A 17,504-nucleotide genomic window follows, 5' to 3' on the forward strand; every position below is an offset into this window, starting at 1 on the left:
GATCTGTTGCCAGTGCTCCTCCTAACGCATCCCAATATGCCATTAGCCCTCTTGTCTACAAGGGCACACTGTTGACTCATATCCAGCTTCTCATCCACTGTAATCCCCGGTCCTTTTCTGCAGAACTGCTACTTAGCCATTCAGTCCTCAGCCTGTAAGAATGCTTGGGATTCTTCCATCCCAAGGGCAGGACTCTGCACTTGTCCTTGTTGAACCTCATCAGATTTCTTTTGGCCCAATCCTCTAATCTTCCAGGTCACTCTGGACCCTATCCTTGCCCTCCAGCGTATCTGCCTCTCCCCCTAGCTTAGTGTCATCTGCAAACTTGCTGAGGGTGCAATCCATCTCCTCATCCAGGTCATTAATAAAGATATTGAACAAAACCAGTCCAAGAATGGATCCTTGGGGCACTCTGCTAGAAACCGACCGCCAACCTGACATCAAGCCGTTGATCACTACCCGTTGGGCGCGACGGTCTAGCCAGCTTTCTGTCCATTTTACAGTCCATTTATCCAATCCATATTCCCTTAACTTGCTGGCAAGAATATTGTGGGAGACTGTATCAGAAGCTTTGCTAAAGTCAAGGTATATCACATCCACTGACTTTCCCATAGCCACAGAGCCAGTTACCTCATCATAGAAGCTAATCAGATTGGTCAGGTATGACTTGTCCTTGGTGAATCCATGTTGACTATTCCTGATCCCTTTCCCCTCTTCCTAGTGCTTCAGAATGGATTCCCTGAGGATCCCATCCATGATTTTTCCAGAGAATCTCTTCTGGAAAAGCTTCTTCTGAAAGAAGCCTGCAGTCTGGATGTAGCCATTGTGGGCTGGGGTAGGGTTATTAATCATCGGTAGCAGAGATAAGTCTTCGGGTTTTGCATCTGTTGATCTGGCAGAGTTTGGTGCCCCTTTGAGTTGATGTGTCCTTGTCAGGGGGAAGCTGACTTCTGATGATAAGTTTGGTGTGTTTATCTGAAGGCCAGAGAGGGAGACAGGGGAAAGATGTCTTTGAGGAAGCGGTCTCCATCAAGTAGAGCTGTAACTGTTCAATAATATCCTATGCGAGTTCCCAGATGGGGTGAGAGGTGACAATATGAGATTTGGTCAGAGGGTATTTTTTCCCCAGGATTGAAACAGGTTCTCACTGTTCTATGACGTGATCTGTTTCTTTGATAGAGTCTCTAGTTTGGTGAAAACAAATAGTTTGGTGAAGGCAGTTTTAAGCATGGTAAGGTGTATACTCTGCACTTTCTCCTCTGAAGCGTCCAATGGCACCTTAAAGACTGAGAATTTTATGTGGCAGATCTGCCACGTACATTGGACAAACTAGACTGTCTCTATGTAACAAAATAAACGGACAAAAATCAGTCATCAAGAATGGTAGCATACAAAAACCAGTGGGAGAATATTTTAGCCTTCCTGGACTCACAGTTACAGACTTGAAAGCTGGAAAACTTCAAAATCAGCCATGTGAACTGATGAGCTGGAATTCAGATGCAAATTTGACATCAGAATGGGTCTGAATAGGGGCTTGAAATGGCTCTCATTACAAAAAGTAATTTTCCACTTTAGTTATCAGCATCCAGCCTGGTTGAGTTGGCTCTGAGGTAAGACTCCCGTCTTTGTATCCCTCCTATCTGTTTCTTTTTCTTTCACTCCATGCATCTAATGAAGTGGAGTTTCTAGAGGAAATCAATTGCATCCAGGAGGAAGCTGGCCCTTTGTGTGGTGAGTGGTTTGAGGATGGTTTTTAGGGATCCCAATATTTCTTTGGCAGGAGTGCCTTGGCCAGATGTGATGGGTCTGCCTGGGTTCCCTTATTTGTGTATCTTAGAAAGGATACAAAGTCCTGAGGTGAATTCATGGGGGATAAGGTTATAGAGTTTTTCTTGGGGTTGTGTGAGGAAAGATTTGAGGTTATCCTTAAATTCTGGGGAGAACGGCGGGGTGGGGTTGTCTTGTCCCTGAGTCCTTTATAGAAGATTGTCAGAGAGTCATCAGCTGGTTTTGTCACATAATCTTTGTCATTGAGAACTATGATGGCATTTGCCTTCCTTTTGACTGCAGGTTTGATTGCTGTCTTGTGGCTAGATTTCAGGGCCCGGACAGCCATCCTTGAGGCAGTGGATGTGATGTACATTAAGGATTTCACAGTCAATTTTTTTCCTGTGGCAATATTTTTGCTTTTTGGTACATGCTTTGTATTTGTAAAAGACTTTTGCATAAGCAAACTCCATTTTAGTGGAATTTACCAAACTCGGTGAGCAGCAGCTTCTTTTATACTTGCTCAATAGATGAAGAGAACTATAAATACTTTCCTGTATTATAAAAAAAAAAAAAAAGAGAGAGAGAGATGATATTAATGGTTCAAATTCATCTTCCATTCATTGTTGGTTAGGATAAAACAGGAGCCTGACGGATCTAGAAAATGAGATACATGTAAAACCAGGCCACTAAAGTTTTTGTGTGTGTTTGTGTGTACAGTACAAACAGCAGAGTGAGAATAAAGGTATTATTTAAGAAATGTGTGTACCAGAGAGGCATATATTACTGTAGTGCTGATCTAATACATTTCAAAATCAGTATTGCACATTTTCTACATTCAGTGTACTTACAAAACTTCATTAAATATGGAAATGCTAAGAAAAGACACAACTCCCATTGATTCAGTGGTACAGAATCAGGCCACAATGATTCTACAGATTGGACCTCCCTGGTCTGGTACCGTTAGGATCTGACCAGTCCCGAATGAGAGAATTTTCTGGACCAGGGGTGGTGTCCTCTGCCCCGAGCCAGCCGTCCCCAAGCCAGCCAGCCTCCTGCCTCTGGCTCCGTCTACACCCTCCTCAGACAGGCTGTTTGCTCTGCTGATCCCCCAACCCCAGGCTGCCATGGGCATCTGGAGTTCTCCAGCCCCTAGCCCCATGCTGCCATGTTTCCTTGCCCCTGTGCTGCTGCGGACTTCTGCACTCTTGTGGGTTGCCAGAGTTCTCAGCCCCACACTTCCAAAGGCAGACAGGCTTCTTTAGTCCCTGACACCATGCTGGCCCCTCACTGCTGTGGTCTGCGGGTGTTTTCTGGCCCGGCCCCAGCACTTTTGCAGCCCTGGCCCCGCTGCCCCTGGCTGGGCTGCTGGCCCTCCTACATAGGTCTCCTGGACTCTCTGGTCCAGGGGCATCCATAATCCAGACTATAGAGTGCCAGTTTTCAGAGGTTCAACCTGTAGTTAATATCTCCTGGGGGATGTGTGCTACCTGTAGTGAATTAGCACAACTTGAGCAGCCAAACACACAGTTAGGCCAGCCCAAACCCCTCTCACTGGCCTTTTCTAATTGGTGGGGATGTTGTGACGGGGGATCCAACCCCCGCATTGACAGCGGCCTGGAGCCGGCGGGCTGCGGCGTGGGTGGAGCAGCTGGTGCAGGGCAAGAGAACGTGCCCGGGGATGCCATGCATGCGCACCCTGCCCCGGGGTCAAGCCAGCAGGCATTAGGACCCGGGGATGCTGGGCAGAGCGGGATGCAGGCGGGGGTACGCCGGGAGGGAGCAGATAAGGGCAGAAGGGAGGAGGAAAAAGTGTGTGGGGGGGAAGACAGCAGGGTCTGGTGTTGCTTTCAGCCACCTCCTCTGCCCCCTGCAGACTGAGGAAGTGGTGACCACACCAGGGATGCAGAGCCAGTGGACCCGAGCACCGGGACCTCCAAAGGGTCTCCCCAGGAACGCGGACGCAAGCTGCCAGGACTGAGGGCCCATGCTGCAGGAGCAGCCAAAAGGTAGACAGAGGCCGGCGGGGGCGGGGGGGGGGGGGCGCGCATGGGGCAAAAGGGGCTGCAAGCCCACGGGACCCCCATCCCGGGGCGGGGGAATGCTCCCGGTCCCCAGGACTTGGGTACAGATGCACTGGCTCCAGAGGAGGAGATCTATGGGGCAGTCACACACACATGCTTCCAGTGAATAGGCAGCATCAGGGGCCTGAGGTTTGTTAATGTAGACAAGTGTTCCATTTTAGGTTTGTTCAAGTCTGTGTGGCTCTTGGGATAGAACATTTGTGGGTTTAGAGAGAAACATTGAGTCCCTGACGCCACAATGTGCAGGGAATTTTGAGTTGAACCTGAAGAGTATTTGTCCCCTCTGAATTCTTCCCTGCAAGATTTTTCCAACAGAGCATTGATAATACTGCTACATGATCAATGGAAAGGAAGAAATACTTCCCCAGTATCCCATGGCCTTACTTCATCACTGGTCCTGCTTTACAAACTAAAGGAAGCATTCTTAATTAGATTTACACTATTGTCTGTCATCTTTCGAATATTATCATCATTCATTCCCATGTTTCTCAACATGTGGGTTATACCCCAGGGGTTTGGATAATGTGAGCAATAATGTAAAAGTTCCCCAGTTTGAGTGCTCTAAATAGATTGAGATTTTCTTGAGTCTCCAGTGGGCTGCAAAAACTGTTGGCAAATCCAATCTTCAGTCTTTGCTTTTCTAGCTAAGGCTTCTCTGTTTGAACATGATCTGAGTAAGGATTCACTTGAAGCAATATTGATCTGGTCCAAGAACTGCTTATGTTGAGATTAATTGATTTGAAACAGCTGTGTGAACAGTTTGTTCATACAGTATGTTTGTTCAATTGTAGTTTCCAGGAAAGCTGCAATAAATCCGTATGTGCATGGGATCTTTGACAGCAGGATAGTGCATGAATAATGAACATATCTGTTATGAAACTTTATTTCATAACCACATTAGATTTATTTTCTCTAGGTTCATCGGTTCATATTACTTTTAATTGATGATAGATTGTTTTAATGTATAACAAATGCATGGAATAACTGATATTCATGTGCCCTAGAATTTAATTCTGGTTTTGTGAGATAGAGGGGAAGTAGATAAAGCACACTGGAAATATGAGGTGACAATAAGTGTTTGCTTGAATAGCCCATTGCCACACCTTTTGCTCCTATTTTGCTGATGTTCAATAGGTTCTTTATACATTCAAACCTCAAAATATAGTGTAAGTTATAGGAGCTCTTTGCTTGTTCTGTTGGTAGAAAGGTAAATAAGTTGCTATCAACAGCATCACTGACCTGTCTTTCTTACCCACAAATCCACCAGTTGCTCTTCAAAGTCCCAAAAATGTACCGGACTTGGTCTTTGTTAGAGAGGTAAAGTGTGAACTCTAAAAGGGGAAGAACTTTCTGTTTACAATAAGCAGGTCATCTCCAGTTAGCAAGGACTCTGAGCTATTGTCCTGAAAGCTCTTGTTTTCTACCTGCTAAGGATTCTGTGGTGCCTACAGGACTCCTTGAGAGAATACAGCTCAGTGAGGCCTCCTCAACAGAAACCAAGGGAGCAGTAGCAAAGTAGAGGTGACACCAGTGAGATCCTCCAGCACTTAGAACTTAAACTGAGCTGAGTTAAAAGTCTGGGCCAGGTGGTGGCACCTCATTGTATAACTTGGAAAGAAGCTTCAAGAAGACCAAAGCCAAACTTGCAGAGGGTTCTACTCTTAGAAGTCTGGGCTCTGAGTGGGTTTGAGGTGGGTGGCCATTGGACCCTTGCCTATTGGAGAGAGACTGGTGTGGAAAGAGTAGAATGGAGCACTACAGTTTTGCTGAGTGATTTAACCTGACTTTGAATATATTAATAGCTGATTTCTCTCCCCCGTCCCTTTCAGCTTCTGTGTTCTTGCTTCTCTTAAAAAAGTTTCCCTTGTTTGTCTAATAGAATGCTTGGGAGAGGGAATCCTGCCTACATAAGAGAACTGGAGCAGGAGTTCTTTGTGTCCTCCTCCCCCTGCATTCTGGGTGGATCTTCAATTTTTTTTCATGAGACTCTCCACCTAGATGTATGGAACACCTTCATTGCTGCTGCTAAGTGCTTGAGAGAAAGTTACAAAAGTATATTTCTGCATAGACACTTTCAACTGTGATGTCACCTGATCAATTACTGTCAATCTCCAGCAGAGCAGAAAAATAAGATTTCTTTTCTTTTTCCTCCTGAGCTTTTAGTTTTATTGATAAACTTTAGAAAAGGGTTGGTATGAAAATAATAGTATTGATAGTGGCAAATCTGTTGCTCATGGACCCACTGATTTCACTTGAAGGCATCCATCATCTGGCTAATATAAAGATACTGGATGTCTTTTCCTATTGCTCTTATTGTCCTGTGCATGGTTACCAAAACTATGTTGTGCTTGGCATTGTAACTACATTTCATTTCCCCTTTTTAAAGCAGTCTTGTTTTTTTCCTCAGAAACCACTTCATATTTGTCTGACTTCTGTGCTTTATAGAGGTTATCCAGCCAGATATTCATATAGCCCTCCTCACCTCACTTCCCAAACATGAATGAATGTGTTCTCCCAGAATCCCTGTGAGGGAGAAAAGAGCGATTATTTCTGTTTTGCAATGTAGCAGAGAGGGATTAAGGGTCACCTTCTCTAAAGTGCCTGGATGATTTTGTAGCCTAACTTACATCTCCAAAAGTGCCTTAAAACACGAAGAAGCATAATTGTCAAATACCAAGTGCCTTTGAAAAATTTAATTGAAGGCCTGGATTCACAAAAGGAATAGGGGCTGATGCTTGAATCTCGGTTTAGGAAACACTGCAATGCACAGTCTCCCACTAAAGCCTATAAGTGCCTGAGCTCACTCAGCATCCAAATAACTGCAGTAAAAGTTCCCTTGGGAATAGATCTCCATTCCAATCCTTTCTCTCCAAGTGGAGATGGGACTTAAACTGGGGGGGGGGGGGGGGGGGGAGGGTGTCGCATATTGCTAGTGAGACCTCTAAGTCCGGTGGTTAGCATAATGAGGAAAGAATACTTTTTCCCTGGGTTCTTGCTAAAATAGGACAGGTACTTAACTCCAGGAGAGCATGCGAGGCTGAGAACTACTAGCAGAGCTAGGGTTCTCCCTGAAGCTTGGGCTTATGACCTCACTCCAGGAGATGGATGGTGCTTCATACATACCTTTTTGGTCAGCATCTACCATTGCCTAGCCCAGGCATAGGAATCTGTTTGCAGATGATACCAAACTGTTTAGGATAGTCAAGACAGAAGCAGACTGTGAGGGACTCCAAGAAGATCTCACCAAACTGAGTGATTGGGCAACAAAATGGCAAATGAAATTTAATGTGGATAAGTGTAAAGTAATGCACATTGGGAAAAATAACCCCAACTATACGTACAGTGTGATGGGGGCTAATTTGGCTACGACAAATCAGGAAAGAGATCTTGGAGTTATTGTGGACAGTTCTCTGAAAACTTCCACACAGTATGCAGCGGCGGTCAAAAAGGCAAATAGGATGCTAGGAATTATTAAGAAAGGGATAGAAAATAAGACTGAGAATATCTTACTGCCCCTGTATAAAACTATGGTACGCCTACATCTTGAATACTGTGTACAGATGTGGTCTCCTCACCTCAAAAAAGATATTTTGGCCTTGGAAAGGGTTCAGAAAAGGGCAACTAAAATGATTAGGGGTTTGGAACGGGTCCCATATGAGGAGAGGTTAAAGCGACTGGGACTTTTCAGTTTAGAAAAGAGGAGACTGAGGGGGGATATGATAGAGGTCTATAAAATCATGAGTGGTGTGGAGAGGGCTGATAAAGAAAAGTTATTTATTAGTTCCCATAATAGAAGAACTAGAGAACACCAAATGAAATTAATGTTTTAGGAGAATAATGAAGTTGAAATCCTTAAATTGAAATGTACGTACTTTTGTCACCTTGTCAAAACTTTAAACTTATTTTTATAAGGTTTTTCATTTTAGTTTCTAGAAGTAGAGTTGTTGGACTGAAATGTTATCTGGGAATGCATTGGAAACAGTTGAAAAAAGATTAAGAAATAAAGACAAAATGCTTAATAGTTACATTAGTCAAACTCTTAAGTGATAGAGTAAAAATGTCTTTTAAAGACAATAATAGCTGCTAATATAAATGTCTCAGTGCAGGAGTGAAGATAATACAGACTAAAGACTTAATAGACATTTGTAATGATCACAGATGGGAGGAAATACTATACTGTGAGCTATACTAAAACTTCAATGTCAGGAGGCACTCCAATCTTATCAGTAAACTGAATTCCTTAAGTCGACTTAAGGTTAATTCTATGCTACTTTATTTGTGCAGAGAGAGACCAAGCAACCAATGTTTCATAATCTGATTTTTCCAAGGCACATCTACAGGTGTGCAAGGCAGTTTTCCAAGGTGGTGGGACAATGTTAAAAGTGTTTATAGCAATAAATGATTTAAAGTACTATGAAGCAGGGAGTGCCAATTGTTTTATGGGAGTCCATTGTTTTAGCATGACACTTGAGCCATTTTCAGGGGGATGAAAACAAATATTAAGACAGACAAGTCAGAGTTGTAACAGAGGTATGATATAAATCTATCTAGTACACTCATTCACAAATAGGAGAACCCAAACCCAGCCAAACATGTGCTTTAATTGCTGGCTATAGTTCTCTGGGGCACAAGAAAAGCCTTAAGGCCAAGATTCTGCAACTGAATCTTTGTGGATGGATTGTGTAGCCTGGGAAGGATTCTAGTAAAATTTGGATGGGTAAGTCTCACCAATCTGATCAGGAAAAGATCTAGGTTTGTCCTCTATCCCAACTTACAGTTCAGTGGAACCACAAGGTTCTCTGTCTTGAGGACTGGCAGGTGACCAACAGCAACCAGACTTTAACTCAGGGAATTAAATAGAAAACTGCTTTATTGCTAATGGAATAACGATAATGCTTACCATGAAAAAAAAACAGTAAGAACACAAATTACTTGAATTCCTTCCCAAGATGTCATTAACACAATCAAATTAAAACTTATCTAAGTGTACAAGGAGTAATAATAATAATTCCTACACACACAAGGTGCCCATGGTTTGATGGAGAAGGGTGGCTTCCCTTCCCTTGGAAGACCTGGGCGCAAGTGTTAGTAGGATTCCTAAATGCAAACTTAAGCAAAATTAAGAAAATAAAGAAGCAGTTATAGAAGGAGCTAGATATAAGTGTTCAGTTTCTCTGACCTGACAAAATAACACACCAGAGTGGACTGCTTTCAGTGACACTGGTTCAGCAGCCCCGATATCGCAAAATCCCTAGGCCTAAATATCCTTTTTGGCGCCAAAATGTTCCGGATATACCACCCTTTTCCATAACTGGGCCTAGCACCCTAAGATTTCTGAGGGTACCATTTTTGATTAGAAGAAATCTTTGGGTATCTTCTGAATATTTATTATGAATGACTGATGTTTTCTTGGATAATTTCTTGGAGCCACAGAGAAAGCGCGGGAGGTTGTGGTCTAGGGCCTCCATCTGTTGTGATTGCGCAGGAAATTCAAAATAACCGTTAGTGCTATGTTAGCAGATTTATACTTTAAATTCCAGGCAGGATTCAAAAAATAAACTCTTGCGCCAACCACAAACTCTTGCTTCACCCCTTTATGGAAAATCACAAACAAGTATTTCACTGATTATCTACTGCTTTAAGCCATTTTACAGAAAATGAATTCTGCAGGCCCCTTGCATTACCAGCATATTTAAATCTATATAAAGGAAAAACAAAAATGAAATCATAAAGCTGCTAATTAACTAAAACAAAGCAAATATTTTAGTAGGCTGAAATAAGGCAGATAACAGTTAATAGGCTACAAGTGCTGCACCTAATGATGTTTTTAGTCTGGGCTAGCTAAGCTGGCTCGATGTGAAGTAATGAGGCTAGGACTAGAGCTTGTAGGTACAAAATAGCTGTGCCATACCAGAGAATCAGACTTTCTGTACCATAAAGTTGGACTGAGGCATGACTCAATATTTCCAGGCCCGTGATCAGGTACAAAAAAAAGGGAACACTTTTTTGGGTGGTGATTTTAAGAGACCAGGTGGCTCTTTAAAAGCAGCTCAGATGGGCTATGTCTACACTGCAGCACTATTTCGGGATACCTCTGGTATCCCAAAATAGTTATTCTGCAACTTTTGAGCCCATTCGTTATTTCAAAATATAATGGGCTCGCTATTCTGATGTCCCTGTAAACCTCATTCCACGAGGAGTAAGGGACGTTTCAGAATAGCAATTTATTTCTAAATAAGTGCTGTGTAGACAGTGCCAAATTTTGAAATACGCTATTTCAAAATTGATGCGAAATAAGCTATGCAGTTTGCATAGCTCAAATTGTGTATCTTATTTCAAGCTTTGGGTGCTGTGTAGATGCACCATGTTGGGTATGAAAACCTAGTTTGGTTGAAAGATGGATCAGCGGCCAAAGAATGCGGCTGTCTCCACAATTTTCTGCATGGATTTTTAAAAAGAGATCTTTAACCTTATTTATGATAGAAAATAAGGATATGATAGAACTCTCGTATTAATTCCTTCCATTTGTTTTCTTCATCCCCTTTTTGTAGCACTAATATTCCCTGTTCCTTTCTCTCATCTTTAAATGTGAGCAGAGTGTCTTTTTAAAAGGCATTTTTAGTGCCTTTTAAACTTGTTTTGTGTTTGTTTTTAGCAATACAGCTGCCTGTGCACCAGATGGTAACAGCACTGCTGCTCTACTTTTTTAGTTCAGCCCGTCCTTAACCCATTCCATAATCTTGTAGAATTTAAGGCCAGAAGTGATCATCGCGTCTGACATACTGTATATCACAAGCCAGTAAACCCAGAAACTAAAATTAACTCATATGACAGCCCTCAACAGACTTCTCTGCCTGTGACACACAGTTTTATAGGAGAAACTGAGGTGCACCTTCTCTAAGACCCCTTCAGTGACAGGGACTTGATTAAAATGAGAGATACCCAGACAATCCCGGCAAATAACCCACACCCCACTCTGCAGAGGAAGGCAATCCCCTCCTCCCTCCAAGGTGACTGACAATATGACCCCAAGGAAGGTTCCTTATTGATCCTACATGTGGCAAATAGTGAGACCCAGAGCAAGCAGTCCCATCATACAATCCCTGCACACATTTTTCCAATTCTCTCTCAAAGCTGTTTTTGCTCCCATAATTCCTATAGTTCTATGCCTTTGATGTTTAGAAATCATCTTCTGTTTTCCATCCTAAACTTGTGCACAGCTAGTTTATACCTATTTGGGCTTGTGTCAACATTCTCCTTGAGCTTACATGGCTCTTCCTCCTCCCTGGTATTTAATCCCTGACACATTTATCCCTTCTCCCCCTTCCTTTTACTAAACTAAACAAGCCAAGCTCTTCCGGTCCCCGCTCATTAGATAGGCTCTCCATGTCCCTGATCCCGCTATAGCTTTTCTCTGCACCTGTTCCAATTTGGATCCCTCTGTCTTGAACATGGGATACCAAAATTGTACATACCCTTCTCTCCACTATTACAGGCAGTCCCCGGGTTATGTACAAGATAGGGACTGTAGGTTTGTTCTTAAGTTGAATCTGTATGTAAGTCGGAACTGGCGTCCAGATTCAGACACTGCTGAAACTGACCGCCAGTTCTGACTTACATACAGAATCAACTTAAGAACCCCAGGCGTCCCCAAGTCAGCTGCTGCTGAAACTGATCAGCAGCTGATTCCAGGAAGCCCCGGGGCAGAGCAACTCTGCCTGGGGCTTCCTGTAGTCAGCGCTGGTCAGTTTCAGCAGAAGCTGACTTGGGGACGCCTGGGGCAGAGCAGCTGGGGTGCTGCTGGGTTGCTCTAGTAGCGCCGCTCCTGGGTGCTACTGGACCAACCTAGCAGCACCCCATCTGCTCTGCCCCAGGCGTCCTGATTCAGCCGCTGCTGAAACTGACCAGCAGCGGCTGAATCAGGACCTGGGGCAGAGCAGCTGGGGTGCTGCCGGGTTGGTCCAGTAGTGCCCAGAGCGGGCGCTGCAGGACCAATCGGCAGCGCCCCAGCTGCTCTGCCCCAGAGTCCAAAACAAAAGCCTGGTCTGCTGGGGGGGGGAGGGGGAGCACACTAGCTGCCCCCCCCCCCCCCCAGCAGACCAGGGACACGGGGAGCAGAGCCTCTGAGGCTTTGCTCTGGCAAAGCCTCAGAGGCGAGGGACCCCGCCGCGGCTGCGGCTTCAGTCCGGGAGCCTGTGGTCTGCTGGGGACGGTCCCCAGCAGACCACAGGCACCCAGATTGAAGCGGCAGCAGCGGCGGTTCCCCGCGCCTCTGAGGCTTTGCTCTGGCAAAGCCTCAGAAGCGCGGGAACCTGCCCGGTGCCCCTGGTCTGCTGGAGACGGTCTCCAGCAGACCAGGGGCACCGGAGCAGCTTACCAACGGGGCTTTCTCGCCCCGACTTCCGGGGCGAGAAAGCCCCGTTCGTAAGTGCGGATCCGACGTAAGTCGGATCCGCGTAAGTCGGGGACTGCCTGTACTTTATACAAGCTAGAAGTGCCTCCCCTGATGCATTTGCCCGTTTTTTCAGTTGGATCACATTGGTGACACAGTCATCCTCTGACTAACTAGTGCACCCAGGTCTTTCTTCTCTATCACTTCCAGCTAATGAGACACCCCCGCTTATAGCAGAAATTATTAGATCCCAAGTGTGTGACCTTACACTCTGTACTATTGAATTTCATCCCATTTCTGTTACTCCGGTAATTCAAGGTTATTCAGATCTTCCTGCACAATAATCTGATCAATCTCTCTCTACTGACAATGCCACCCAATTTTGTATCATCAACAGGTTTCTTGAGCACACTCTTATTTCTTGTGTCAACGTAATTAAAAAAGATACTGAATAAGATTGGTCCCAAAACTGATCCTGGAGGAACTCCTAACAGCCTCCTGCAGTCCAATAGCTCTCCTTTCAGCACAACCAGCTGCCTTCTTCCTTTAACCACCTTAAAAATCTTGTACTAATCACCTTCTTCTCTAATGAAATTAATAATTTCCCATGTGGTACTGTGTCAATTGCTTTACTGAAATCCAAGTACAATATTAGCTCTAGTCTAGTCTAGTCTAGCTCTGATCTTAACCATTCTTTTCCTCAAAGAAGGATCTCAGGTTAGTCTCGCACAATCTATCTTTAGTAAATCCATGTTCCATTATTCCTTCTTTTCTGTTTAGCTCCATGAATTTAATTATTCTTTCTTACACAATGTGTTCTAAAACCTTACATACTGCAGTAAAAGCTCTATTATCTTGCACTCTATTAACCAACATTTCTGATTTCTTCTCAGTACAAATCTTCACTGGACTAGTATATTATCTAGCACATTATGCAATTGCATACTCTGTGCTCTACTTTTATGCAAAAGAGGCAGAAGACAAGTAAGCAAGCTGAAATCAAGGATTTATTCAAAAAAGCAGCTACTGGGGTATGTTACAGGGTCATTACAGATTCAGTCCAATCTCCTACACCTTCTACGTCTACAATGATAACTAATGTTGATAACAATGCCCCCGAAGCATTGCAAAATCCTGAAATGCCTTCTGAATCATCAAAGATTAAATTATGTTCAGTTTAATATTAGTGTTAAGTATATGTTTAGTAATGTGGATGTACACCATATTCTGCCCATAGTAATATGTAGTATTATCAGGATCTACTATACAGAAAATGTTACCTATGTACACCTAAGTGCTTCAAGAATCCAACCACTCTATGGTGCAGCACTATTACTGGATTGGTGAGTACCTGTGTGCTATTTTACACTTGATTCATTTTATTGTATTCCAATTCTTTGAAAATTGGCATTTAATTAGTAACTCCCAGTTAACTGGCACTCCCCGTTCCTGCAACATGTCAGATAATAGAGTTTACTGTACTGAGATCAGACTAATAAGTCTATAATTGCCTAGATCACTTCCCCACCCCTTTCTGAAATGAAAGTCCAATTTTAGCTATTCTCCAGTCATATGGTACTATTTCCAAATAGAGATATTCATTAAAAAATTCCTTGCAAGTGGACTTGCAATCTCATGTGCCAGTTCTGTCAGAATTGTAGGATAGAAATTATTCTCTGCCCCTAATTTGAGCACATTAAGATACTGAAACTTTAATTCTGCTTCAATTGTAGTAATTTCCATTTCTATAAACTCATTTCCATTACCTTTTCTGCCTTCATACCCATGTTCCATATTCTCATCTTCACTGACAACTGAGGCAAAGTATCCATGGTGCTTTGGGGCCAGACCTAAATTATCTTCATTCCCTCCCTGTGCATAGCAGCCTGACTTCATCCATCCTAAGTCTCTATTTATTAATCATAGCTAAAAAAACCCCACCCCCTTACTATTTTAATTTCCTTGGCAAGATTTAATTCAGCTTGACTTATCTTTAAACTAATTTATTAAAAAAGCTTTGCCCTCCATATTTAGGTCCTTTCATATATAAATATATAATCCTTTCATACATTCTGGAATATAGACTCTTCCTCCAGTTGATTTCTCTAAATTTCCCAAAGTCTGTTCTTTTGAAATAAAAAAACATAATTGATACCTGGTCTTGGTTATTCTTCCATTTAATTTAAGACAGAGTATGAAGCTGTTAGGAGTTTCTCCTTTGTACATTTAAATTAATTGTATTACAAAGGGGAAACTCTCCCTACATTGAGATTAATGTCAGAGCTGAAAAGTATGGCAAGCTCATGTGAACCTCAGGAGTTTAAGATGGCATCTATAAATGTATTATAACCTGATGACTTTCTTCATCCCTCAGTAAATCCTTTTATATCTCATAGAATTCCCTCCAATTCCAGAAAACGTCTAATAATAAGCCTGTTGTAGTTATTATAGAAGACAAAAGAATGAGAGTTGAGAGGTTAAAGCTAATATAATATAATACATAAGCACAGTTTGTTCTCTCCAACTTCAGCAATCCAGTTCTTGCAGCTGATGGGAGGCTGTTCAGAGGGAGTCAGCTTTCCTCAGTAAACAAGAGGCCAGTATTTCCTCTGAATTCTTTCTGCATCACTGATTATTCTACATTAAGTTAAAGACACCTATGTTAGAGACCCATATTTATGTCTCATGTATGCTTGATTTTTACATCAGAGACTCTGATGAGGGGAACAAATTGATTACAAGACCTCCATGCTTAGGGAGAATTGAGGCCCCAGTGCAGAATCCAAATAACTGGGTCATGTATTGCAGAAACCCTTGGGAATCATCTCTAGTAATACCATCGTCCTGATACTCTGCTATTTCATGAAAGGTCTTTATAATGCCTTCCTAGCACTTTCTAGGCCTTGCTATAGTGCATGTGTGCGCGCTCTCTTTCTCTCTCTCTCTCTCTCTCTCTCTTTCTCTCCGTGTCTCGAAAAGGCTCAGAATTCTAAGAATGTCAGAACAATTCTTTTCTCTTTCCTTAGAGAAGGCAAATAATTTGTATGTATTTTCAGCTTCACTGCCCACTGTATGTTACTTAGCTAGCCTGTGCTTTGCTGCTCTGGGGTAAGCCTTGATGCAGCCGAGAATCTGATGAAGCCCTCTTTCCACTCAGCCTGAACAAACTGAAAGTTTTTAGAAGGGATGAACACTGGCATTTTCTGTGCCTATTATTTTTGCTGGATTAGAATGAGCCACTGTCTGACACCATGTCATTCGGTAGCACAGGTTGAACCAGCCGTGGATGTGACTGGACCAGAGAGCCCTAGTGGAGGACCAGAGTCCTCCAGGGTCCCTTTAAGCACAAGCCTCAGATAACCTCAGGCAGCAGCCACACAAAGTAACTATTGATCTGATGCCCTCCTGGAACCAGTTTCAGCTGGCCTTAAATGCGATTCAGTGTCCACTCAGTGTGGACGTGCTGTTTTGAAATAGCGAAATGAATTTTGTGTCTAGACATGTTATTTCAAAATAAGTTATTTTGAAATAATGCTGTAGTGTAGACATACCCTAGGACAAAAGAATGAGAGTTGAGAAGTCTCAGAGGGGAGCCGTGTTAGCTTGTGACTTAAAAAAACTTAAAAAAAAAAAAAGTAAAAGTGGTGCTGTAGTACCTTAGAGATTAACAAAAATATATAAATAGCATCATGAGCTTTTGTGGGCACAACCTTCTTCTTCAGATGCGTGTAGTAGAGAAGTTAAAGCAGGTCAAATACAAACTGAGCTACATATTCTAATTCCAAATGGTGGTGGTTGTGCAATAAACTTCCAGTTTCCCAAAAGTCTTTCCAGTCTACCCTGAATAATTCAGGGGATCTCTATCTTCCTGTTCAGTTATTCTGCCCTGTTAGAATTCAGACAGTATAAAGGTAACAAAGATCTTGCTTTGAATACATATTTGTCTTCAGAGAAGACAAGTTGATGATCTCTGAACCCATATGAGCATTTTCTCTGACAGGGAGTAAGGAAGGTTTTCACTGTGGTGTCTAGTTATGTAGCCTATGTGCAGCTGCCAATGCTGTGCAGTGTAGATGGACTCAGTCTTGCCTTCAGCTTTACCAGAGGAAAAAACCATCTAAAACCTTCCTCAACACTCCTTGATGACTCCTTACCACAGATTTAATGAAATATGTCCACTCATGGCAACACTTGACTGAGGAGAGTATTTGCAGTCATACACAGGCCCTCTGTGAATTTGCAAGCAGTTTCCAGTTAAACACAGACACCAAGAGTGCGAGAACTAAATTGTAACTGAGATGCATTACATTACCACACTCCATCACATTCACAGGCACTTAGATTAATCAGCATATTACTAGCAATTACTGCAGAGTGGGAGAATGCTACAGCCATAAAGGATGGCTGGTTGCTGATGGCAAAAGATGGGTGTTATGGACTAAATAGAAAGATACAGTTTGGAGACCTCATGGAACTTTATTTCATTTCTGGTATTATTCATTTATCACCAAGTAACCCACAAGCAGTGGCATCAAACCAGGAGGGCTCAGTTCTCGACATATCATCAGAGTCAAGTACTGACCATTCCACCCTTCTGGAAATTCCAGCTAAAAAAATTCTGCTAGTTCTAATTGGAAACTATGGTTTGGAACAATATTGGCTCCTGTGGCAACTAGTTTTCCAGTTAATTGATGCTAGTGGAGCCTGTCAGAGTTTCCAGTGGGGAAGAATTTCCACTGGGGGAAACAAGTCTGACCACAACTAATGGATATTCCAAATCTGAGTTATGCCAAGAAAGATCACCCCACTGACTGAGCTCCTGCAACAAAGCTTCACCAGTGTCAAACCTCAGAATAGAGTATATCTATCACGTGACTATTTATGAAGGACTTCTTATGTAATGGCTGAAGTTTTAGTCAGCAGCAAAGATTAAACCAGGGTCTTCCAGAGCTAAAAAAGCACGAGAAGCTATTTCATGAGCTAAAGCTCCCAAGATAAGATGTATAGTAGACTCATAATTTTTTGCCTGGGCGGGAAGGGGCAGGGCCTAATCCAGAAGGAGTGGGGCCAGAATGCTTCTCGGCTTCTCCCCCCTTCCCCCCACACCATAATTGCTGTGAGGGTGGGGGAGCCACTTTGCCCCCCCTTTTCGCTAGGCACCCATGCCCCTGGCAGGGTGGGAAGAGGGAGGGAACACAAGAGGTAATCATCACGTGATCCCTCTCCTGCCTATTAATTTCATTTGGTGACCCCTAATCTTT

General features: G+C 43.0%; 1 long non-coding RNA gene across 1 annotated transcript in view; it reads left to right on the forward strand.

The window, feature by feature from the left end:
- The first annotated feature begins 3,601 nt into the window (after positions 1-3,601).
- Positions 3,602-17,504, forward strand: part of LOC102454236 (uncharacterized) — a 64,641-nt gene continuing 50,738 nt past the window's right edge. The window contains exon 1 of the long non-coding RNA XR_012904375.2: positions 3,602-3,776. This is a non-coding gene — a long non-coding RNA (uncharacterized LOC102454236). The remainder of the gene's footprint in view (positions 3,777-17,504) is intronic.

The sequence above is a fragment of the Pelodiscus sinensis genome, chromosome 4 (assembly GCF_052426305.1).
Source record: "Pelodiscus sinensis isolate ZL-2025 chromosome 4, ASM5242630v1, whole genome shotgun sequence".
Lineage (NCBI taxonomy): Eukaryota > Metazoa > Chordata > Testudines > Trionychidae > Pelodiscus > Pelodiscus sinensis.